This window comes from Periplaneta americana, chromosome 1, assembly GCF_040183065.1.
Source record: "Periplaneta americana isolate PAMFEO1 chromosome 1, P.americana_PAMFEO1_priV1, whole genome shotgun sequence".
Classification (NCBI taxonomy): domain Eukaryota; kingdom Metazoa; phylum Arthropoda; class Insecta; order Blattodea; family Blattidae; genus Periplaneta; species Periplaneta americana.
Window position 1 is genome coordinate 87,585,725 of NC_091117.1, and position 26,915 is coordinate 87,612,639.

Genomic DNA, 26,915 nt, shown 5'->3' on the forward strand with positions numbered 1-26,915 from the left:
CCTCCGGCTTCCCAACTAACACTCTATATGCATTTCTGGATTCGCCAATACGTGCTACATCCCCTACCCATCCCAAACATCTGGATTTAAAGTTCCTAATTATGTCAGATGAAGAATACAATGCGTGCAGTTCTGCGTTGTGTAACTTTCTCCATTCTCCTGTAACTTCATCCCTCTTAGCCCAAATATTTTCCTAAGAACCTTATTCTCAAACACCCTTAATCTCTGTTCCTCTCTCAAAGTGAGAGTCCAAGTTTCACAACCATACAGAACAACCGGTAATGTAACTGTTTTATAAATTCTAACTTTCAGATTTTTTGACAGCAGACTGGATGACAAAAGCTTCTCAACCGAATAATTACAGGCATTTCCCATATTTATTCTGCGTTTAATTTCCTCCAGAGTGTCATTTAATAATAATAATAATAATAATAATAATAATAATAATAATAATAATAATAATAATACCCTTCTATACGGAAGCGAGATTTGGACATTAAAGAAAAAAGACATGAACAGAATCAAAGCAACGGAAATGAAATTTTTCAGGAGGACAGCAGGATATACTCTTTTAGACCGAAAAAGGAATGAAGAAATTTTAGAACAATTAGAAGTAGAGTCAGTAGAAGAAAAAATCAGCAGATACAAATTCAATTGGCTAGATCATGTAAGAAGAATGGAAAATTCAAGAATCCCAAAAATTATGATGCAATATAAACCTAGAGGACATCGTCGACCTGGAAGACCGTTAAGAAGACTGCTAGATGGGGCCGAAACAGGTCTACAGAGGCCTAATTCGTGAAGGATGATGATGATGATGATAATAATAATAATAATAATAATAATAATAATAATAATAATAACAATAACAAAATGAAAACAAGTTTAGTTACATATAATTCTAAGAATCAAAGATTTACAGTAATGAGAATCGAAGTAGTTTTTAAAATAATAAAGAAAATTTATATATTTAAAATAAAATTATATTACAAAAAATTATATTTTAGGAAAGCTCGTAGTCTTTTGAACTACAAAAAAGGTGGAAAGGTATTTAAGAGTAAATCTGCTGGGACCGGGCTCTCGTCTTACAGAAAAAGAATTTACCGGGCCACAGTCTCTGAAAGGTTGAGAACCACTGTTGTAACAGACATACAGTAGGACATAAACTTCAATGTATGTGATGATGATAATCTATACAATTAGCTCATTATATCTACTATAACATCGATATCTGCGGTTAGATGATCGATAAAATGGAAGCTTTTGATGACATTTGTGGTAAAAGGCTAACATTACAGGTTTTCTAGTACATCAATTATTGGACTGGAAAATTGCACCGGTCTTAAAGTACTTATTGAAGAGCTGCAAGCATCTCGCAATGTACCCAATATGTCTTCGCATGTCTTGAGGGTCTTTCACTTCATTCTGCAGTACCGCAGTTCTGTTCTTGTTCATATCCCGGAGACATTGAGCGATCAAATAATTGCTACACTGCCCACGTCATGTATCGCAGCTACTGTATTACAGGGCGTTCCACGCGACTGATTACTAAGTAAATATAAGGAACACCTGAATGATTCTGAAATAGAGAATTGGGTCCAAATGTGAATTTTCTAAGTAGGAAAATGAAACGCCACTAGCAGAATGGTTAACCTACCGAATTGATGAGCATATATGGTATTGAGGGCAGGTTCGTGACGGGATTCTGTAGTTATTTTTCACGTTTTCAACAACGAAATAATAGCATTCGCATTAACCTTCCTTAAGATGAGTATTAAACACCTTTAATCAAGCAATGTATTTTAAGCTTAAATTATATGCATATTCATCTATGTATCCTTATAATCCGTCCATCCATCCGTTAACCTACTTGGATCCATATAGTCTGCCCACCTGCCAAACATCTATCCGTCTAGCTGGCATGCATATTCATTGAATCATCCATCCTTCCGTAACCAACTCATCAACGAACCACCCAACTAAATAAATAACTAATTGTTTAAGTAATTAAGTAGGTAAATATATAAATAGATAAATAAAATAAATACATAAAAATAAACAAATAAATAAATCCTTATGTCCGAGAGATCGGATGTGTGTATGCATTCGTCTATGAAGCGCAATAGCTGTTCTGATTTTATTGATCACAACAGTTTCGTTTTAAAAACACACATAGATTCAAAATTGAATTTTGATTTCATGTTATTTTTTATACAGGGACATCATTTTATTTTTACTTCAATTTTTATTGTACCTGCGTTTCTGAATGTACTTGACTCTCACCCCTTTCACTAATATCCTTGCTAACGTCAGTCAAACAAAATTACGGCCGCTGTTGCTAGCAGTGAAGTAAACAGTACAAAGTACAGTGTGTTTCAGAAATATGTTGCGTTTTTTTATAGAAGAAAGAGCTTATAATATTGAAGTTTATTTTCACACAGGTATGGTGTGTAGCATAACTGAATTTACCTGTGTGGACTTAGCACAAGTGAAGATTAGAGTTACCGAAAGTACGGTACCCTATAATATGGTACGGTACTTAACAACATTATTTAAACAAGAGTTGTTTTACTATTTGTAGGTATGAAGGACGATGATGGAAACTGGAATTACAATGTAACCGAATGTGAACAACAGTTTTTCTTGTTTTTTTTTCTTTCACAATTTCCTGATTATATCATTACGGAATATTTTCGTAGAAATGTCGTTAATCTGGTAGATAAATTTAGAGCAACAGAGTGTACAGAAAGGAAGAAAAGTGTAAGATGGCCAACAAAGGTGACAGAAGATGCTGTAGAATATGCTAGAGAAAGGATGCAGCGAGGTCGTAATAAGTCGGTCAAGAAGTTAGCTGTGGGGTTTCTTACGGAAGTGCTCACAAAATTCTCAGGAATAAATTAGGTTAGTAATATGCGAATAAAGTAGACATTACATAATGTATATAACCGCCTGAAAACTTGAGTTTGTGAAAAAAAAGGTTACTATTCTACTGTTTTTTGATAAAATACTGTAAAGTAATGACCAAACTGAAAATCGTAATACTATATTTCCCTGTAACATAAATGGATACACTACTTTTCTCTCCTCCTATAGCTAGTAAAATGATTTGTTTACATATTGCACTAGCAACTCCAAACTCCTATAATGGAAGGAGGAGTAACAGTGTTTCCGAGTATAGCCAGGTTAATGTTAAAAATGTTAGTAAAAATAAAGTGATGTCCCTGTATAAAACCCCTTAACAAAGACCACTCTTCTATTATCCTCCTACTTTTCTAGGGCCTAAAAGTATTGTTGAGCTAGCAAGTTTATTCCTTTTCTTTGTTTTCATATTTTTATAGATCAGAAAACCCTATCGACAGAAGCAGTGAGTGTGGTAATATCAAAATATGCTCAACAAGATTAACAAAGAGTGGAAATACCCCGCACTGTCATTTTCATTACCCGAGCAGTTTTCTGCCAAAAAGTTTCCACATACATATACTTATCTGTATTATGAATAGCAATATTGTGCAAAAATCGCCATTCCCTGTCAATGCCTCTTATCTGTTCTTGTGTTATACAAGAAGGTAATTCAGCTGCTAATGGAGCGATTGACGTAAATGTTTTTCCAAGAATAGCATGTGGGGTAATTACGTCGTTTTTTTTTATAATTGCATTCAAACGAAAATTTTTAGAAAACTTGGTGTACACTTTCAATCAGAAAACGAGTGTTATAAGTGAGAAATCTCAAAACACGAGTCAAAAAAAATTCCTAGAACCAACCCTAGTTTCCCTATATAGCGGATGTTTTTTCTAAATCTAGGCAAATTTTCCTAGAGTTTGCAACACTGATTTCTTATCATTAAAAGAGTTATACGACTAGCAATACTGCCTTAATCTGGCTACACAGGCCCCAAGTTCCTATTCCAAAATGTTCAGTACAGCATCTCCTATTTCCTGTTTAATTTTTGCACGCTTTTACTGACTCAGTCTGTATAAATCACAATTGGGTCGACATATAATTAAATTATCGCTTTCTTCTACAAACTGTATAATGATGCCATAAACTCGTATACGCAATGTATCACTCTAGACATGCTTGAAAAACATTGGAAAGCGAACTGTGCGTATAGCAACAGTACGTGGGGATGTAGGTTGAAGAGTTGACGTATTTTCTGCACACACAGTGGTGGAAAATATTCGTCTGTTCTGTGAAATACTTTCGTGCACTTGTAAGACACATATCAAGTCTTGATTGCTACGCTTCGTGAAGAGCTACCACAAGCTGTGAACATGCAGTCCAAATAAAATCAGGTCACACTGACGCTTTTACTGACGTATGTGTGACGCATACAGCATTTTGCCAGCAATTTCCTTCTCTTTAAATGTGTAATTATATGTAATTGAAGGGAAGTAGATCTACTTGACGCAACCGTCTTTCAGAACAGGAGTTATGAGAATGTACTTCCTTCTTATTTTTTCGGACCTGCACATGTAAAGCAATATCGGAAGAATTTATAGCAATAGGTATGTCAAGAAGCAGACAAGAGGGTGGGAAGAAGATCTTTGATGGCACGCAGTTGCCTCGCTCGCAGGCTGTAACTTTGCTAATAGTTTTCCTTCGAGAGTTGATTAGTACAGTTACTTTAATACCATGGTAATATCCTGACTTCACAAATCATAGTCGTTGCAGGCGATCGTAAAATACACTCAAGATTGCAGGTCATATAGTTCGAAACCAGAACCTCATAACATATAAGAAGCCAGAGCTCTGTTCCGAAATAGATTCAGTCACTTGTATTTCTTATTCCTCTATCTTCTCTTCTTAGACCGATTTGTTCTGCTCCTTTTCTTCCCCTTGCCCTTTCGTTCAAATTCCTCCCCAGATTTTATTCATGTCTTAAACCCCCTATATTTTTTGGTCTACCTTCTTGTTCTCTTATTGTCTTTCTTTTCCAAGTTCCTATTTCTTTCTTTTCTTTTCCTTATACCGTTTCCCTGCTGTTCCATTTACTTTTTTATACTACTCATCTTATTTTTCACATTTCTCTCCCTGTCTTCTTTCCTTTCTTTTTCCGTTTTCTCTCACCCTAATTTTTACATATTTTTCCTTATTTTCTACAACTTCTAATGAGACGATATTAAATGTCGAATCTTCACATTTAACAATTATTTAACAATCATCATCATCCTAAGGATTTTTACACAAAATTAAACTTTCAACAGAAATCACTTAATATAAATAATAGTGACAAAATTCGTAATAAAATATACGTATCATCCCTCATATGAAATTCCGATTACAAAATTTCACCGTGATTCCCCATTGATCATTCGCTTAATATTCTACTAGTTATGCATAGGAATAACACTACATATCATATACTGCGGGCGTCGCAGCTCCATGTTTCTAAAAGGCAAAGTAGCCTACAGAGAGAAGAGGCAGCAACCGAATTACCAGGCTGTTACTAATCAGGAATGAGATATACAGAGTATGTCAAAAAGGATAGGACAGACTTACACGGTTTAAAATATGCGATAATAGAAGCAAAAAAGTCCCAGTAAACATGGGTCCTCAAACGAGCCTTTTGCGAGAAAATTACGAATGTAAAGTTAGAAGCCGCCACTGATTTCATTGTAAATATCGTCTTAGTTAGTACAAATTAATTTGAAATTTAGAATTCACTATTAATTTTTCATCTGATCCATTTTCTCTGAGGCGCTGATGGACTCATGATGTCTTCGATCAGGACATTATTATGTTTCTTGGTACAACCGTGCAGCCTCCCGTGCTTTTCCGTCAGCCCTATCATGCATGAAATGCATATACGCATACTCTTCGTTACTGTAAGCCTAAGGTTCCATTGTTACCATAGTACAGCACAACCGGCACTCCTCAGACGAGTGACGTGACTGATAACTTTTGAGACTGTGTACTGTATCCGTCCTGTACTTTCTGCGTGTATGGTTTGGTTACAACTCCACCTCTCGGCAATGTTCAGTTTTGTAAAAAAAAGAACATAGACCGCTTATAGCGTACAAGGACAAGGAATAAACCATACGATGTTACAAACAATGACGTCAGTGGCGGCTTGTAACTATACATTCGTAATTTTCTCGAAAACGGCTCGTTTCCTGATCCATGTTTACTGGGAAATTTTTGCTTCTATTGGCGTGTATTTTCAACCGTGTAAGTTTGCGTCATCCTTTTTGATACACCCTATATAACGTATAACACCGTATTCACAATATGGATTGTTCAGACGTCAACAAATTATGACATTACCAAAATGCAAGCAAAGCGTGAAAAAATGTGGAATGCGTGTCCCACAGTTAACGAGTTTATTTTAAGAAACGCACTGGTTCGGCGAAGGTCACTGGACTATCAATAGAAACCCAGAGAAATATCACTTGGCTTGGGTTTTCGAGTGCTCTATCTAGAACGAGTCCTTACACTTAGGAATTATTTGGCTCATTGTGCACTTATATACGTACTGAATATTCAAGTTCGACAGTAGCCTGAGTGACATTCGTAAATCCATTATTGAAAGATGGGCCATCTGCCTCAGACCCTCATAGAGCCAGTCCAATCCGCCAATGCGTAGCCTGATAAGCTCAGGGACCTGTAGCACCAAACCCTTCCTATATCAGCTTTAGAAGCCAATACTACACCCAAAACTTCATCCCTACCTATGTTTACTACTGCAGATGATACATGAAATGAATTGGAAGGAGCGCGTTGGTGGAATTAGAGAGAGACACGGGAGGAGCCCAAGAAAAATTCTTTGCAATGTCTTTGTCCACAAATTCCATCACTGTCTAGCGGGGATCGAACCCGGGATTGAAGACCAGCGTTCTAGCACTTGAACCGCAGACGTGGCGAGAGATATCGCTTATGGAATGTTTTCGTCTGCTCTATCCATATTGAAATAAAAACGTTAACTCATCGCACTGTGCATTGCAGCCGCTGACAAAAGATACTTGAATATACGTCTTTTATAGTGCGGCAACATACAAAACATAACGCTTCCGTTCTTGAGTCGCGCATGATGTAATTCTTCCACACCAACTAACTGATGAGAGGCGTGGCAGAGAGGTAGATCATTTTACATTTTAAGATTGTCCTGAAATACGCTAATGTAGTAGGAATAAAATAACGCTATAATAAACTATCTAGAGTAAGCCGTACTCACAGGAGCAGATTCGCACTATTTCATAGACTGAAGCCAAATTAATCGTTTATTTCTAAAACCCCACAAGTGACATAAAACAAAACTTCTGGAAAACCAATAAAAACTGTTTAGTTTCATTGCTTTCATTTTTATGGTGAAAATTTATTTAACAAGTGATATTATTTGCTAAATATGAGGTTTATTCACTATTATTTGTGTTTTATAATATATATATATATATATATATATATATATATATATATATATATATATATATATAGATATATATAAAGTCCCCCCAAAAATTAAATTAATTAGGATGTTATGGGGTTTTCCAACAAACAAACTGAAACTAAGCAAAGCATTGCCTTTCTCCATGTATCAGAGTGAATGAAAGTAAGTATGAACAAACTTTATAATCTATGTAAAAAAACTACAGTATAAAGTCACAAAAAATTAAAGTTCTTTCTGTTGCAACAGACATTTTTCTTATCAGAACTTATTATTTTTCTAGTCTTCGCTTCCACTATCATTACTATCTTTGTTGGCGGTAGGCCATTCTGAGTAGAATCCTTTTACTTCATCCGGTATGTACTGCAAAATCTTCTTAATGTCCTCCATTTTTAACATTGATTGATGGCGTCGAGCTTTTATAAGGTAGGTCTGTTGGCAGTTCAAACGGTAAATTTTCAGCACGAACACTTTTCCAGGAATTCGAATGGTGAATACTTCTGCCGGTACATTGCTGTCAATGAACTCTTTACAAAGAACTTTACATTTTTGTTCATTGCAGTGAAAAAACTCATTCACCTTCGAAATTTTAAAATGTACCTTTTTATCCTTCGGTACACCTCGACCATAAGATGATTCAGACATGCTAGATAGCTTATAAAATTTTCGCTACCAAGCTTTGAAGTTAACCACATCATTAGCTGTGACTTGTTTTTACCTTGAACTTAGACGAGTTCTCAATAATCTTCATTAGCAACATTTTCATCACTTGAACTAACCATCTTGTACACAATACTCAAAACAGATAATAATAGTAAGGACAACACTTAATGAGCAATAGACAGAACAAAACACTGATCCGGCTGTGACTGAAATCGGCTGTTGGGTACTGCTGTCAGCTAGTGTGGTGGACTAGTTTATTTGAAAAACACCACATGTTATGTTAGTTGTGGGGTTTTTTTACAAAAAAAAATTTACAATAAACGATTCAAATGGCATTAATCGCTACAGCATTCTGACCGATAGGAGCATTTGGTTTCTGCGCGCTCTGAAATGTATGTTGGCTGGCTAATACATTTGTTTTCATTCCACTTGTTCTTCCTTATTGCTAACGAATAACCACGTGACCCGTATTCAATCAGGGTTTCAGAGCTGGGACGCTGACGGTATTAAATATAAAAGTACAGCTTAATAAGGGACTCCGCAAAGAGCTCTGTAAAACACACATTTCAATGGACAAGGACTGTAAAGACAGTTAACAACTGAATGGAAGAATGTGGTTGCTGAGATTATGGAGTTTGAACACGGCTTACAAAAGAATTATGTCCTTGACCCCTCACCTCCTCCTATCAGTGTTTGGTCATGTATCGCGAAAGTTAAAACAGGTCACAGATATTACACTAATGCATATTTGAACGTGTGAGTCATCAACAAACTGGTTTTTTGCGAACACAATTGATTCTACAGTTGTGTGGGGGATTTCTTCATGTAGATACAATATATTATATCATGCAGAACCGGTACAGAGTCTGAAACCTGACATTAAGCTCAGAAACCTTGAGTATTTACCTAATATACTGTGTTTAGTAAATAATTGTAATTTATTGTATTCTTGCATTTCCTTACACAGCAGATTTCATATTATGCATTACACTTATTTCCTTTGTTGTTACCGGTGTTCATTTGTTAATTTATATATTAGTTATGAAGATAAGTGTCTTAAAGTGTCTTATCAATTGTAGGCCTAATATCAAGCAAATACATTTTTTAAATGCTACACAGTAAATTTCCTTCAATAAAATTGAGGGGTGTTTAGCAAAAACGTCAGTTGTCGAAAATGTGGTAATTTTAGTTACAGCGGCCACATGATGCTCCTCTGGGACATACATGGTTACATGTATTCAGTTCTTTAAAAACGTCAATAGTAAGTTATAATGTCGAATGGTTTTTAAGATATTGTATTTCTGTTAAAACATCAGTAGTCCGCAATATTTCTTGTAAGAATGTCAGTTGTCCAGGTTTCATTGATTTACACAGTGTTGGCAGCACCATCGCACCAGAGTAACAGCTGCATGCGCTAGTGAATTTTGTTGCATTTTTCATTCTGCATTGTGAAGTTGGAACTTTTCAAGTAAAAATGTTATTTGTCCAAAGGATTTTTTGCTCCTATTATCCAAATATTATGCGTTATGTGTAAACAACATACTGCAGATAATCCAACAACTAAGAAGTGTGTTCATACAAATTACCAACGCCTAAAGCCAATTATTGTTGATGCTGTGAAGTTTTTTCAAGATTGCCACAAAAATATGATTTTGGACAACTGAAATTTTTGCTAAGCACCCCTATTCCGTTTGTGTATCCTGAAAATGTCCATGTTCTGTTTAGCCTGCAAAGCATTAGAGGTAACCGGTTGAAGTTCGAACATTCAGTCGGCTGCTCTACCTTATCGGATGTTCTCTGACCGGTCAAATATAAACCGATTGTAAGCCCTATTCTACAGCTCTCTAGGAGAAGTAGAAGCAAGAATATTAGTAGTAGCAGTGTTAGTAATAATAGTAGAGATCATACAACGTTTAAATTCAGCGTGAGAGAGAAATGGCCAAAAAATCTTGCTTGGAACTCTCTATCGGGACAGAGTTTTTACCTACCATAAATCTACGACATGGGACACACAACACAAATGAAATAAAAACAAAAAGACAGTATTTGTTAAACATCTTAAGTATTAGCCTACGTTCAACTAACTTGATGAACTTATAAAATTTTCATAATACTAGGGTGATCAGACGTCCTCTTTTGTCCGGACATGTCCTCCTCTTTAGACCTTTGTCCGGGGTCCGGGCGGATTTTTTAAAAATCAAGAAATTTCCTCCTTTTTGTAACTTGTATACCTGATATTTTGAAATTATCTGTTTTGACGCCTTTTTCAAGTAATTTGCCTGTAGGTGGCAGCAGCATCGACAGAATATACTCTTTGCCAACGATCATAACTCCCTTTGCTCCTCCTTGTTATGATCGTTGCTCACAAGTAGCTAGTAAATCGAGAGATCGAGGTGCGAATGTAAATCTAATTATATATTTTCTGTTCTCTTTAATAATTGTAGTTCCCTTGACTTTTATATGTAGCTAACTGTAAAATAATAATTATTAAGTTTTTTGTAATTATTTTGTAATAAAATAGATATTAACATACTTCTAAGCATGATATAAGCCTAAATCTGTATTGTAAATATTTTGTAATGATGTAATTTAAAGTATAATATAACTTAGGCCTAAAGGTCCATTCACAATGAAAATTAAACATAACGTAAACATTAACATAAGCACATAAACATATGCCACAAACTTAAGTAGCCAAGGCCCATTCACAATGAAAATTAAACATAACGTAAACATAACACGTGTGTGGAAACAAACATACCGAATCAACAAAACTACAGAATCTATTACATAAAAATGGAGAATTACACAATGACTGACGATGTATCTATTCAATTTATGTTTCTAATAACTACAATGGCATCAGTATATGGCTTTCAATACTTGAAATCAAAGAAACGGAGATGTAAAATAATCAACTTTTCGTCATATGATTCCATGTTGCGCGCCTAGCTATCATCACGGCCAATAGATCAAAATATTGCCTGTAGGCAAAGCCCATGAGATGTTAAACAAAAAGTGAAAACACGCTTTCCGCTTGTGTACTGTTTCCAAATCGCATAAACATAAGCATGAAAGTTTGGAGTTTGCAAACTTTCATGTTAACGTCTTATGATTAAGATTAAGTTTATGCTTATATCATTCATTGTGAATGCTTTCATTAAATAACATGGACACAAGGTTTTATGCTTACGTTATGTTTATGTTTAATTTTCATTGTGAATGGGCCTTAAGCCTAACTAAGTACATATTTTCTGTTCTATTTTTTCCAACAATGTCCTCCTTTTTGAAGCGTTGTGTCCTCTTTTTTATCGATGTTAATCTGGTCACCTTGCATAATACGTACCATACGTCTCCTTCAACATAGATTTTAGTTAAAGTTCACACAATTACATGTTATAAATGAAACAACTACAAAACAAATATAGAAATTTTGAAAGATTTTAGGATGACATTAGCCTTTGAACAAATTTTAAATTATGTCAAAGTGCACACAATATGTCAACAGCCACCGGCGTAGCTGGGTCGGTTAAGGCGCTTGCCTGCCGATTCGGAGTGCGCTCTGCTGATTACCTGGTTGGGTTTTTTCCGAGGTTTTCCCCAACCGTAAGGCAAATGTCAGGTAATCTAGAGCGAATCTCGGCCTCATCTCGCCAAATATCATCTCGCATCACCAATTCCATCGACGCTAAATAACCTCGTAGTTGATACAGCGCCGTTAAATAACCAAGTAAAAAAATGTCAACAGGATACCCCGCAGCAGATATCCTAGATTACTAAAAAAATTACATCCCGGCGGTTACAGGAAACCCTGGAAGACCACTGAAGAGACTTCTTGACCTCTAATATGAGACCAGAACGGGCCAATCTATGCCCAACTCCTTGAAAGCTAGATGATGATGATGATGATAATGATGACGATGACGAAGAAGAAGAAGAAGAAGAATAAGAAGAAGAATTGTAGTTTCTTTTCATAGAAGTGAACACACTGCAGTAGAAATTCCAGATCTGGACTCATATTGCGTCGTGTAGAAACATTTTCAACCCACACAAAAATGTCTTCCATCTTTCTATTTTCTGTTGTGATATTTTGTAAGACATGAGCTATAAAACTACAACATTATTACGGGCATGATCACTGTGCTATAAAAAACAACTTCACGCACCACCGACAATCATACGAGGATTTGCCTGTCATGTACAGTTGCCTACATACCTGTTATATCCACGAATATGATGTTAAAATATGGAATAACCGGATTATTAAACATTTTTGACATAGTCGTGTGTAAGATATCTAACAGAATATACAGGATGTTTATATCATTACGATAGTAGTTTCTAAGAACGAAAAGTATGAGATTTAGAAAGCCTACAGTAATACGACTTTTTCTTCTTTCTTTGACAATTTTATCCTAATTGTGGTCTATTATTATTATATTGCAGATAATTTCGATCATATACACACTGTAAGTGTTAAAAACGGAATTTTGTTTCGTGAGTAGGGATGTTCACGAAACGAGCCCATAAGCCGAGTGTAGGAAAACGTACGAAGAAAATGAAATAATTTTCAACATGTATGTTGTACACAATTTTTAGATAGTCGTTCGTCCGTTCTGATATAGACAAAATTCCATCGACTTCTCCACTGCTGTAATCCGCCTCATTTTACGAGTGAAACTATCATATGTGGTATATCTCAGTGCTAGAGCATTGGACTGCAAATCGAGTGGTTCCTGGTTGTCTCCTACTTTTTATAACATTTATTTATTAATTGTTCCTTATTGTTAACAATTATTATTATTATTATTATTATTATTATTATTATTATTATTATTATTGTTTATTTAACGACGCTCGCAACTGCAGAGGTTATATCAGCGTCGCCGGTGTGCCGAAATTTTTGTCCCGCCGGAGTTCTTTTACATGCCAGTAAATCTACTGACATGAGCCTATCGTATTTAAACACACTTAAATGCCATCGACCTCGGCCGGGATCGAACCCGCAACCTCGAGCATAGAAGGCCAGCGCTATACCAACTGCGCTACCGAGGGCGACTATTGTTAACAATAAATAATAGTATATTATGTGATATTAATTTTTGAGCCTATAGAATTCTCTGTTGTGATCATTATTTATTAATAGCGGCGAAAAATTCGCTCCGGCGCCAAGGATCGAACCCAGGACTCCCAGTTCTATGCACTGGGTGATCTACCATTGAGCTACGTCGAGACTCAATCCTTAGCACCAGTGAGGGAAAACATAAAAATTGAGAAACGTTCGATCCGGTTCTGTAGATTGAACCTCGGCGTAGCTCAGTAGTATAGCAACCAGTGAGTAGAACTGGGGATTCTGGGTTCGATTCCCAGTGACGGAGCGAATTTTTCTCCGCTCTTAATTAATAAAATAGTAGTTGAATCAATTTATTTAAATTGTGTATGTTTCTTAATCTATATTTGTTTGAATTTTTTTATTGATCGGTTGTGACTTCTGCCGTGTGACGTCTTGCTTGTAATAACTGACAATCGGCGCGAAGTTGATAATCAGTAAAAAAAAAGTTCGTCCACTACCGTTACTGTACTAGTCAATTTTTAACACGCCCCGTGTATTTCGTTAAAAGATCAGTTTGTCTGGAATATTTATTACAATTTTGGACAATTATATTAATCTTCTGCATTAAAATGTATGGATGTCTATAATTAATTTAATTATCATATTTTAACCTATTATTTATTCATCATATCATCATCATTATCATAATTAACATCATAAACGAATTTAGGATCACAACCTGTTCCTATTGATCAGAAGATGCTCCTGATCTTACCACGATGCCTCGGATTTTCCCAGACGTCTGTGGCCTGTTGGTTAGCACGAAATGGGATAGCTAAGGGAGACCATCGTTGTTCAACCTGTAGACATAGTTGTTTCAATGCTGTTTATATTGCAAGATATCATCCACCATGTTCGAAATGGGTAATCTTTCACGGATATTGTCATTTCGTTGTCGGTATATCTTCTACCTGGTATATTAAAAAAGTCTCTAAAAATCTCATTTGGCAGCTTCGTTTATACCCGAGGCTTACATGAATAAAACGTTAAAAAAGTTCAACAGATAACGTTACTTTCTTAGCAAGTTAGTACGTCAACTATCCTGACATCAACATAGTAGTTCCATTGTACAGGTATCTGGTACATTCAAAACAGAAATAAAGGAAATATAATCCTTCGTTAATAGTACAATATATTAACAGCATTAAATTTATTTTCACTTTCAATCATATTCACAATTCTTATAAATAAGAAACAAATCCTTAAAAATTTAAATATCACAACACACAACTGAGAGCAATAAAATTACACATTTCGCCGCTGTATTGATTTTTAAATTGTTATATAATAGTATATTATGATAAAAGGTATGAAGTGCTTTTTACAAAATCGAGGACAAATTTGAAAAACGAGCGGAGCGAGGTTTTCAGTTTCCGAGATTTTGTAATGTACTTCACAAACGTGTATTTTACAGTATTTTTTCAACGACAGTATAGGCTATTTTGAAAATTATATTTTTAAAACCTTAATATACAGTATATACGTTACATTATGAACAGTTGGCTGATGTTAGCAGTCTGGCCAACGTACAAATTTCACCATCAATTTCAATGTGAAGGAGTAAAAATGATTCAAGTACTTGTAATATTTCGTGTTCAATTGGAATAATTTTTATTTCTTTTTGTTAAGTGAAGTTCGAATTGTTTAAATAAAGTTCAGTACATTTGAAATGCAATGATTTGTTACGTATAATATATAATAATTAACACCTCCTTTTGCGTACGAATTTTACATGTATTATAGGACTATAGCATATATATTGTAGAAGGCAGTGTTTTTCATTACAACTCTAGAGCAGTTATTTGTAATATTTCAACGTACTTATCTAGATTGGCAACTCTGAATTTAGTAAAATCAACTTTCCATCGTGGCGACAGTTTGCTCTAACTACGAAAAAACACAATATCGTGCAAAAACGTGGTTTTGTATGACTGTGACAAATTCGTTATCAAGATCGGAAATAATCCTGTATTACCTCGAAGCCAAGTAACTTAGTAGTTGATACAGCGTTGATAATTTAACAGTAACATAATATGCATAATAATAATAATAATAATAATAATAATAATAATAATAATAATGATAACGATGACGTAGTAGCAGTAGCAGTAGTAGTGCTACAACTCGATATACATGTGCAATTTCATACGTCTTCTTACGGCAGTCTTTACCAACATTATAATTTTATACGATAGATGTAGAAATACCCTGTATATAGGATGTTTGCATTTTGCCGCACTATAATTCCGTATTCATTGTAATCCCGTAATACAAGAAGTAGTACGGTGCAACTTGTTTTGCTACTCTATTTGGAGGGAGGACGCACAGTATGATTTAGTACCACATATGAAACAGGTCGTTAAACTGTGTTAGCGATGCATGCTTAGTTCTATACCGGGGCAAGACAAGACCGCTCGATCGGGCACAGTAGCGTCATTTAATTATGATCAAGAGATTAGACATGAAATTATTCGTCCGACTTTGACCTCGAAAACCTGGTTTACATACATACATACATCTGTTCTGCCCATGGGCAGGTCTTTCACTGCAAACCCAGCATTCTCCAATCTTTCCTATTTTGTGCCTTCCTCTTAGTCTCCGCATATGATCCACCCATAACGTAATGTCTATCATCGTTTTGATTATCCAACTAAATTAATTTATTCTGAACTTAATGTATTTAATATTGAATAAATTTATAAATACACTCTGTTAAAATTTTATCATTAAAATCGTAATAAGTTTATATTACAGGCACATATCTTGACACAAGACGAAATAATAATTCAACATTAGTAGAATCTTAGGGTGCTATTCATAGACATTTCGCTAGCCCGCGCTACGAGCGTGCTAAACAGGATTAATATCATATCGCTAACACTGGTTTATGAATACGAAAAACGTTAGTTCGCTGATCATCCACCGCAAGCCCGCGCTAAGAATGTCTATGTAAATGTTTCACATCTGCAGGTCTAAAGCATAGCATTAATTTTGGCTCTTGTTTGTACAATTCTTTAGCTAAATAAAATTACACCCAGAACTTCTAACATGTAACCCACTAGCACATAACAAGAAAATTAGAAACGTGTTAATGTCTTCAATTTGATTAAATAAATTTATAGCTTTTGTGTATGAATTAATCAACCAATATTAAGTTATATTTGTAATCTATAATTTTGGAATATATATTTTTTCATAAATTGTCCTACTATATTCACGTACGATATTATTCTTCTCTATGTTAATATTATATTAAATAATTTCATTGCAACTGTAATTTTAATTTTAGTTCCTATTTTATTTTATTTTATTTTCTATATTCCTCTTATATTAATATATTATATAATTTCACTGCAGCTGCAATTTTAATCTTAGTACTTATTTCATTTTATTTTGTATATTCTCTTATAGGACTATTAATAATACTATATATCTGAACTGCAACCGAACACGAGAGCTGCTCATTCGGTCCTCAAATTTTGTTAATATTACTATGTTTTCTGTTTTATATTGATTGTATTATTTTATTTCTATTTCTATTGTTGTAATTATATTCTGCCCCGAACTCTTCTACCGTTCACCATTTCTTCCAGTACATCCTTCAGTAGGCAGTTTCTTCTCAGCCAGTGACCTAACCAATTTCTTTTTCTCTTTCTCATCAGTTTCAGCATAATTCTTTTTTTCTTATCAGCTGAGAATAAGAGCCTTCAGTTCTTACAAGTATATTTCATTTCAGACGCTGACCAATTGTCTATTAGGTATAATACAGTATCAATCTTAAAAGTAGAATTGACTGAACAATTCCGGAAAATATTGCAATGATAATAAGAGTTAAATTCATAGTCTTTAATACAACTTTCAAAATGAGTTACAATATACCTATTATTCAGTAAGTAATTACAAAACTGTATTTAGATTTAAGTGAATATTTATTTCTAAGAAGTGCAGCGAAGCGCACGGGTATGGCTAGTTAACAATAATTGTATTATAGCGCCTATTTCAGTAGTTTATATTCGTGAACGCCGGTTTTACATTCAACAGAAAGCTAGTATATTAAAAGCGGAAGGGATCATACAACAATAACTTATTAAAACAATATGCACAATAGCTATTGTTTAAAACGCCCAGAAATAAAATACTAATTGAAGTTGGAGGCGACGACCACTTGTGCAGATTATGAAAACAGTTCTTCACAGGGATCTACTGGCTGCGTGGGATATTTCTCAACGCCTACTGTTAACATCACCATCCGTACTGAAGTGTATGTGGACTGGAAAAATGTAGCCATTTCTAATGTAACGAATGGTAAAGAGAATGCACCGCGTAGGTGAACACGACTTAGACGTGAGGCGGCCTGCTAACATGGTGTTCGAAATCAGTTAATCGACCCGTATGGTGGACAAAGGAAAATTGTGAACTGGAAATGTGATATTTTATTGAAACCCATATCGAGCTGAAGAGTTTGAGAGTGGATTTCAGTATATTTAAGTTATAGTCATAGCATAGTCAGTCATTTTTTTTTTAATTGGTGACGTCGTCGTTTGCTTCTTGGCTAAACATCAGTTGCAGCCTGTAGTCATTAAGGGGGTCTAACCGAGTGGTCGAAGACATGAGCTAGAATTATAAAACCCTAGAACCGAAAAAGTTTATTTCTCTTTCTTTTTTCTGTTTATTTTTACTATTAACTATCTTTCATATTATTGTCACAATCTTATTATTTTTATTAAACACATTTCTAGCATTATTCGAACTATGAGTACGACCATGAAATACTAGGGCATTCGAAAAATGATGACAACATAGTTACTGTTTAACATTAAATTTATTTAGGTTAGCTTTGGCATTACATACTTCAAATATAATCTCCTGCCATGTCAACAATACGTTGCAAAATTACTAGAAGACGGAGGACCCCATCAGCATCAACATTTCTGGATATATCTCTCTTCGGATGTCAACTCTTGATTGAAAGCGAATGCTTCACTCCAACCCATAGTTCAGTATGGGCTCCATCTGCAGCAACATTTCTGGATATATCTCTCTTCGGATGTCAACTCTTGATTGAAAGCGAATGCTTTACTTCCATCCAAATTGTAATAGTTCAGTATGATAGGACTTCTCCCCTACAGGCTTCCTGCAAAGCCCTAGAACACTGAGTTGCATGTTTTTCTCTTGCAACTTGGATTTTTGTGAATCACCTTTGTTCGTACCTTTAGGGCTGTATTTTTTACTATAAATCAGAAATAGCCACTGTATTTACAAAATATGGCTACTTCTAGACTTTCAGTATTGCAGATTTATGACACAATTGCTGCTCTATTAAGTAGTACAAGATTTCCGTGTTTACAGCATTGTTACCATTACTTATCGAATGCCCTGGTAGTTTTGGAGAGAAATGCTTTTTTCAGTTCTAGTTCTGTTTCTCCTCTGTAATTTTACTCTTTCTATGTTTGCACATTCACCTATGCTGAGGCATGTAGATGTGAGGCTGGTAGCCTGATGGTCGGCCTTGGGCCTTCTTGGGTTGTTAAAGACATGAATAAAATAATGCGACTACCTCAATTGTTGCTCTGTATACCGGTCCATCGACTATGGCCTTCTGTGCATCTAAATATTATTAAGTATCTGTCGATGAATTATCATTTCCATAACGAGGCTTTTATTACACACCTATAGTTCTGTCTTATTTCTACTACACTAGATGTAGGTTACCTGGTAGAACTCCCGTAATGCGGGATTACGATGGGTCCAGGCATCCACGTAAAATGACACAAAACTGAACATTAAGGACTGTGAAAGGCACATATGTTAAATTCGAACCCACGACTTACTTTTCAAACAGCCTTAAAATATTACCCAATAACTGAATTACGTGCTGTTGTCCGTTTAAATATGTACGTACCTACTGATTGAATGTTGAAGCTAGGCTTTTTCACAGTGTAGACCAGTTGTGGTTCAAAAGAATGCAAGAATACCTCGAGCTTAGAAAAGAAGTTCTAAAATTTGTTATAACATTTGCAACCTCATATTTATGCAAAATAAGTTTCTCGTATATGAATTTTATCAAAATAAAGACGAGAAATGCCAGTGAACTTGAAGTGATAACTAGACAGCGGAAAAAATTCAAATAAAAGTCATGTTTACGGTTTACAAGTATTGTACACATAGACTATGGCATGAGATGTGCAATTGTGCACGCATCCCAACACGGTGCTGTCTGCAGAGAGCACCACGCGAACACCGAAAACAACTGCCACTCTGCGTTCTTAGCAGTTTTGCCAATTGAGCGGTTTTCCCGCTAAATCTAGCTTTTTTTGGATAACCGTCTCGCGGGTAAAATTATATTATCCCGCTTAGCGGGAATACTAGCGGTTTTTAATCTTTAAAGTTTCTGAAATGAAATTCATATTAGCATTATAAGCGGATTTCATAATTACATTTAATTCGTTCAGTGTGTGTTTTGTGATATAATGGATGTGTAAATGTACTGATAATTCCATATTATATAGGCCTATGTTGCCGTTAAAACCCGAAATCCATCGAAACCAGTTTCAACTAGTAAAAACTAGTTTAAGCAAATAAAGATAGGTAGAAAGTGAATTTTCGTATGATCTAGAATCAGTGTCAGGTTAGGTTTGGTTTGTTTAGGTTTTTGTTTGGTAAAAGAACTAAACAAACCGAACCTAACCTGTCATTGATTCTAGATCTTACGAAAATTCGCTTTCTATATATCTATATTTTAAAACTAGTTCTTACTAGTTGAAACAGTTTTGTCGGATTTTGGGTTTAATGGTAACATATATAGTTCAATAAGAATTTAAATATGTTGTGTCTGTAATAAAAGTGTTCAAAATTGCTTTACAGCGCCACATTGACAATGATAAATGTGTGCAATATTCGCTACATTGGCGGGTGGATGCTCTATCTTGACTATTATCATTATTATTATCATTATTATTATTATTATTATTATTATTATTGAATAATAAATATACATTAAAATCTAGAGATATTTGTTAGAAAATCGCGGGTATTTGAAAGCCATCTAGCGAAATTATACGAACAACAGTTGGCAACACTGGTTCTTAGTCAGTCCTCTTCCGTACGTGATGAGAGAATATTGAGATACCGGTACGTAAACATATTCTTCATTTGTGTTCAGTGAAGTGATCGTAATTCCGAAGACAGATGTTAAAAAAACATAGGGTGTATTCTTTAATACAAGAATATGGTGTCCACATTTTTAGTAGTGATAGTGGTGAAAGAATTAAGTGTCTGTTATGTATGTGTGCATTAAAAAAAAATACAAAACAATCGCTAGAACATCACTGTAAGACACAGAAACAAATGAAAAATGTTGCTCGTATGTTAGAAGAAAATAAGGGTTCAAGTTCAAATTCCGCCTCAAATATGAAATATGACTTTTGTCAGGATTTGTGTCGAATGATGATAAGTTGCAATATTCCATTCAAAACGTTGAACAATACTCACTTTAAAGAGTTTGAAGAAGAGTACACAAAATATGTCATTACAATAGTTATATCAACGTACAGCCAATATTCAGTGATTATTCCGTGTGTCAATTTACATTTCTCCCGGCTTGCACCTGCACGCGCCTCTAGTGTACCTATAGGCCTCGCAATTGTACGGATTACCGACGTTAGGAATGCGAATCAAACACTGCGATAAGGAAGAGCGGGCGAGAGGAAAGGTCACGAGATAACTTGAATGGTATTCGAGAGTACAGTCGGAAGAGAAATGACATCGATAGAATCAGTCTTGCGTTGTGATAGAATACATTACGACTTTAGTTTGTTCCATTGCATGTGAATACGTGTCTTGTATCGCACGGTATTATTTCAATCGTAAACATATGTTTAATTAGCTTCGAATTTTTCTCTTGCAACGTTCTTTATTTCCACAGCGATGTCCTCATTTGTTCATCTTCTTGGAAGAGACAGTACTTCATCGGCTCGTACCTCTCCTCCCTCGGCGCGCCTACATACACAAGTCAAAACAGACAGCAACGCCACCATTGCTTTTTGGTAATCGTTTCTTGCGCGAGCTATACTGTTCTCCAACCAGGAGATCAACCGTGAAAGGAATGTGCTTACTATTGCGTCATCTATTGGAGCGAAGTAGATAGATAATATTATCGTTATAACGTCAGTTTAAAAACCATTCGCTCTCCTGCGTATGTTATTTCCTGTATGGAGAGATTAAAAGATCGGGGGATTAACAGTGATCTAATTTTGTAACTAGGGTAGTATAAATATGTGTGTAACAATGTTATTGTTTGTGCTGTGAGAGCGAGCCAATAGAGATATGAGTACCCACGTGTGTGACCTTATGACATCAACATTCATTCACAGCATTACCCCGCTCCGTTTCATTCCGCAAAGACTTTCTCGTGGTTGGAGCACAGTGCCGTGCTTACGTAAACAACAACCCTCTGACGGGACAAAATAGTCGCGTTGTAGTTACCTTCATATCTGAATGACTTTTTTCCCCACACTATGTGTGTATCCAACATAGAGTCCACATAGGAGAGCTACTTCCTGTAGCAGAGGCATATCTATAACATTAATAAAATTATGTTTCACTTCAGTGTATAGCCTAATTACTGAATTTTTTTCTAGTTTTGTGTTAAATGTGTTTATATACAAATATAACACACACACAAATAAGTGTTCATTAATACGGTGTTTTTTTTATGAATTTCCATATGTTCTTGGGTCGTCCCAAAATCCTTCACTGCATCGGTTGGCAGACGTAAGCTATTTTTTTTTCTGTTCTTTGATCTACCATCTAGTCATTACTTTGGTAACAAATCAATTATTTTTCCCCACTTGATATCACCTCTATCAGATTTTATACATCTGAATTATAATGTAGTTATTCCTTTTGTCTTTTAGGCTACTTATATGAGTTTGCAATTATTGTAAAAGAATAATTAACTCCTCTTCCTGAAGACGGTTTTTCTTTCTCGTAGAAACTACTAAACTGATGAACGATGGGAGAGCTTTATTTCATAAAAATCTGTATTTAATATATTTTCATATATTACGCTTTCAAGCATTGTAGGCTAGTAAATTATATTCCCTAGGCTACTAAAATATGCGACTATTTTCCACATAATACGGATATATTTCACTGATGTCTATTTGCTTCAGTTGACTTCAAGTGAGAGGAACTTGTTTGATACGGTTCAAAGACTACCCGAAAGTGAACATCAATTGAAACTTGTAATTTTAGGATTTCACTTACTCCCAAGCATGCAACTAAATCCGGAAGCGAAACGCATAAATTTATGTAATTACGGTTGTTAAAAATATACTGTAGTAACGCACTTCCTATTCGTTACTCAAACCGAGGCTCAGAATGAATGAGCAATAGAAAGAACTTAATAGGCCTACTGTGACTCCGAAGATTACTTCCTGTGAAAGAATTCCTGCAATTATTCCACTGTGATTCAAAAGAATAGGCCTATAGTTGATCGTGGCTCACATTAATTCTGAACGCTGTATTTTAATCTCCATTAAAATTTAAACATTGCTAATAGAATCATTACCTTCTTTAATTAAATGGCTATTCTAGTCAGATAACGAATTCAATCACTTTTCAATCTGCCTAGCAAATCGAATAGGCTATGAGTAGAATGCAACATAGCGCAAGCCATTTGTATCTTCCCCACAGCTTTCAGGTATAATTTTTAATATAAGTCTGGTATCACAACCATTTCATTAATTGGCATGCGAAATGCATTTCTTTGCATAAACATTAGCATTCGTATTAAAAGTGGTATTCTTTTTATTCAATATTTCATTCGTTTCATAAATTTTTTCAATAACTTATTCATTCCTTTCTTCTGCTGTTCCTTAATTCATTCGTTCTTATGTTTATTCATTCTCCGTTCATCAATTAATCCAGCACAATTCGTCAGTTAATTATGTCGCTAATTTAATTTCGTCTTCCCCTTAATCGCAGGTAGGTTTCACTAGAAAACTAGTGGCTTATATCAGTCTGTTCAACTTATTTCAATTTTTATATCGATAACAAGGAAGAGCGCCACTACCAGTTTCCTTTCCTTAGAGACACTGTCTTGAGCTCTAGTGACAAATTTAGACACGCATTATTAGCAATTTTAAATAAAGTATGGCTAGTAGAGATGAACAAACCTAACTGCCGCTCTCGCTCGTTGTGTTCGTTGTATTTGTATTTCGAGTCTCGTCTCGTAACTCTCGTGCTCTTCGAGTCTTGCTCATCATTCTCGAAATAGCATTTGGTCGGCGTGGAAAGATTTCGTAACTTTGAGTAACATACATCATTGAAATAAATAACATTGGGGATGTTTAATAGATATAAAGAGACAGAACAAAACAGAATCATAGTTATCAAAATGTTCTGATTGTTTTGTCAGATATTACCTAAGGTTTCATAAATAGAAAAAAATTCAAATAAATTTGCATTTATAAGAAACATAAAACATAAAGTTAAATAAAGCGTTAATATATTTTTTTTACTTAAGATTGTACACTTGATCTCAAACACACGAAAAAAAATTCTAGCCTTTTAATAAGCGCCTGGTAATTAAATAAATATTGGGGACGGATTATTATACACTGAAAGGTAAAGCTGTTTCTAATAGGCTACTTGATTGTTGATACATATAACAGTTTCAAAAACAGATAAAAGTTCAGTCTGGTATAAACAATTGTGGCGATTCAAGGCTGCTTGACGTCTTGACAGTTCGCTTAAGCAGTCAACGACGTCACGTAGACAATACTGTCATGCGCGTTTGCGACTTTGGGGGCGCTGTTATCTTGCTTTCTCGATGGTGTTCAACTCTGTCTAGTTCGTATACGTTTATTTCTTATTTCGTTCACAATTTATATTTTTCTAACGCCGTGCATATTGACGTGTAGCCACATGCGCTTCTGTTAACTTCTGCAATTATAATGAAGAATCTTGTTCTGAGGTTAGGGCACCAATTAGGTAGGATTCTGTTAACCCCTTATGGTAAGATGACAATGACTTAGGAAGTACGCAGAATGGATGAAGGTGATAATGACGACGAATGGGTTAAAGGAAAACCCTGGGAAAAAACTCAATCAGGCAACTTGTCCCAACCAGGTTTAGATTCTGGCCCCGGTAGTTACGCAGTCATACACGCTGACACTACTCCAAAACGATCAACTTCGTTTATAATGACTATATCTCTGCTCTCTTGTGTTTCTCAGTCCTTCACAGTACTGACGAAATGCCTCGCTCTTTTATACAAAGGTACTCGTATACAGGCACATCACGAATTGCCTGCATTTCGTCAGGCAGCAGAACAAACAAGTCGTATTATTTCTTCTGGAGGTCGCTTTTGCCTTGCAGCTACTGGAAGCAACATTCCTTCGGGTACAGTTGATTGCTACTTGTATTGATAGCTATTATTATATACATTTGGAGCGCTACAGACAACCGATTCTCGTGGCCTCCGATTGAATTCTACAGACATTGGGGTCAAGGGTTCCTCAGACTCCGAGACATGAATGCTAGACCGTGTCACATGTGTCGCTCTGTGCCAAATACCGTGAAACAGGAGAGGGGTCAAAACCTCTCTCTGCTCTTACTCTGCGATTAGAGGAGATAAGCCTTACAGTATTCAGCGACATTCATTAAAGTTATTGCCCTGTAAGTCATGACATCAGGAAGAAATTTATTTTCAACACATGAAATTTACCAAAATAATTAACAGTGCTATAACAAAAGTACGTTTTTATAATCATAATCATTATCATCCTCATCATAATATCAGGTATTAGGAGAGACTCCTGTTCCGACATCAGCTTGCATCGCTTTCGTGGTCAGCCAGCATGCCCTTTACCTCGTTGTTTATAATTCAATATCTGTTTCGGTATTCGTTCTTCGTCCATTCTTTCCAAGTTATCCAATCCAGCTTATGTGTGATTTATCCTCTATGGAAAATATATCTACTTTCGTATTGTTTCGTTTATAAATTTATCAATTCCAGTGCAGCCTTTTACAATTCTTAAAAATGTCATTTCGCCTGAGTTTTTGTTATTAAAATCTCCCTTTTTCAAGACCTATACATCGCATCCATATAGAAAAGCTGGCACTGCCACAGTTTTATAAAACTTTAATCGTCTTGCTTTTTTTTCAACTTCTAGAGACTGTTTCGTAATTGAATACCAAAGTTTGCACCATAGCCATATTTAACATCATAGCCAAAATATTTGAATTGAATGAACTGCTCTAATAACATACATTTGACTACTAATATCTTACTTCTTATTATAGTTTTCCCTTTAATTGCCAGAACGTTAGTCTATTCTGTTGTTTAGTCAACTGTCCGAAGACAAGTCTCAACCTGACAAGTGATACTAACAAGGTATCAGTTATAAGGCAACTAAGCCAGGAGATAATCAGTAGAGTGGCCAATTCCTTTCCCTCTCCATTGCATACATCGCCGACTAGCTACATATTACACTAATCAGACTTCATATATTGCATACAAACAATTATTGTTCTTCCTCTGACACATACCGTCAACTGAGATATACTGCCTGATAATAGATGTACAGTCTTAGACACAAAAAATGCCATACGCTAAGTCCCCTCCAGAAGAATTCGAGTTCGCCTCGGACGTTAAACTTTCCATTCGCGGATAAAATCTCATTTTTCTCTCTTATATTATAAATTCTTCTGTAACCTTTATATGAAACGAGTCAGTCAGGGCAGAAAAAGAAATGTCAGAAGGAAGTGAAATAGGGAAATGAGTACGACAAGGATGCCCTTTATCACCTACCCTGTTAAACATCTACTTGGAGGATTTAGTGAAGAACTGTTCTCAGAACTTAGGAGGGGGTGATACTAGGAGGTAAAAAAAATAAAGTTCATAAAATTTGCTAATGATATGTCATTGTTAGCATAAGAGGAGATGATACCAAGGTATATGCTACTGAAGCTAAATGACAGCTGTGAGGAGTATGGAATGAAGATAAATGCAAACAATACGAAGACCGTGTTTATATTTTTTTACTTACAAATGGTTTTTGTACACTATCTACCAAAATGTAATTGGGCATTGTTTTTGCCCTTTTAGAACCTCGTGGTACCACCTCTTATTGCTATAACAGCAGCCACCCTGTCAGGCATGCTCTCCACTAGTTTGTGTAGGATATCCACTGGAATGCGTCGCCATTCCTCTTGCAACATGGCACTCAGTTGGACAAGGGAAGTTGGCCGCATCTCGCGAACCACAATCGCCGGTCCATTTCATACCAAAGGTGCTCAATGGGATTGAAATCAGGACTCTGTGCAAGCCAGTTCAACCGTTGAACAATATTGTCTGCATACCACTGCATAGTAGCCGCCGAAACATGGGGCCAACTTCCATTGTTCAATTGAGTGCCATGTTGCAAGAGGAATAGCGACGCATTCCAGTGGATATCTTACACCAGGGCTGGGTACCAAGAGCGAATTCTACTCTCTCACGGTGAGCCGTATGACTTCTCAACCTCTTTCTTTCCCGCCGAACACCGCGCAGCGTTGATACCGTAACGGATGAATATTAAGCGTCCCCGTTTAGAGTTTGGAATCGCTCCCGGTGCCAACTTTGTCCTACACAAACTAGTGGAGAGCATGCCTGACAACGTGGCTGCTATTATAGCAACAAGAGGTGGTACCATGAGGTTCTAAAGGTGCAAAAACAGTGCCCAATTACTTTTTGGTAGATAATGTAGAAT

General features: G+C 35.6%; 1 protein-coding gene across 3 annotated transcripts in view; it reads left to right on the plus strand.

Annotated features, from left to right (window-relative positions):
• The window catches only part of LOC138697996 (uncharacterized), a 500,028-nt gene that overhangs the window by 403,538 nt on the left and 69,575 nt on the right, over window positions 1-26,915 (plus strand). The window lies entirely within an intron of this gene.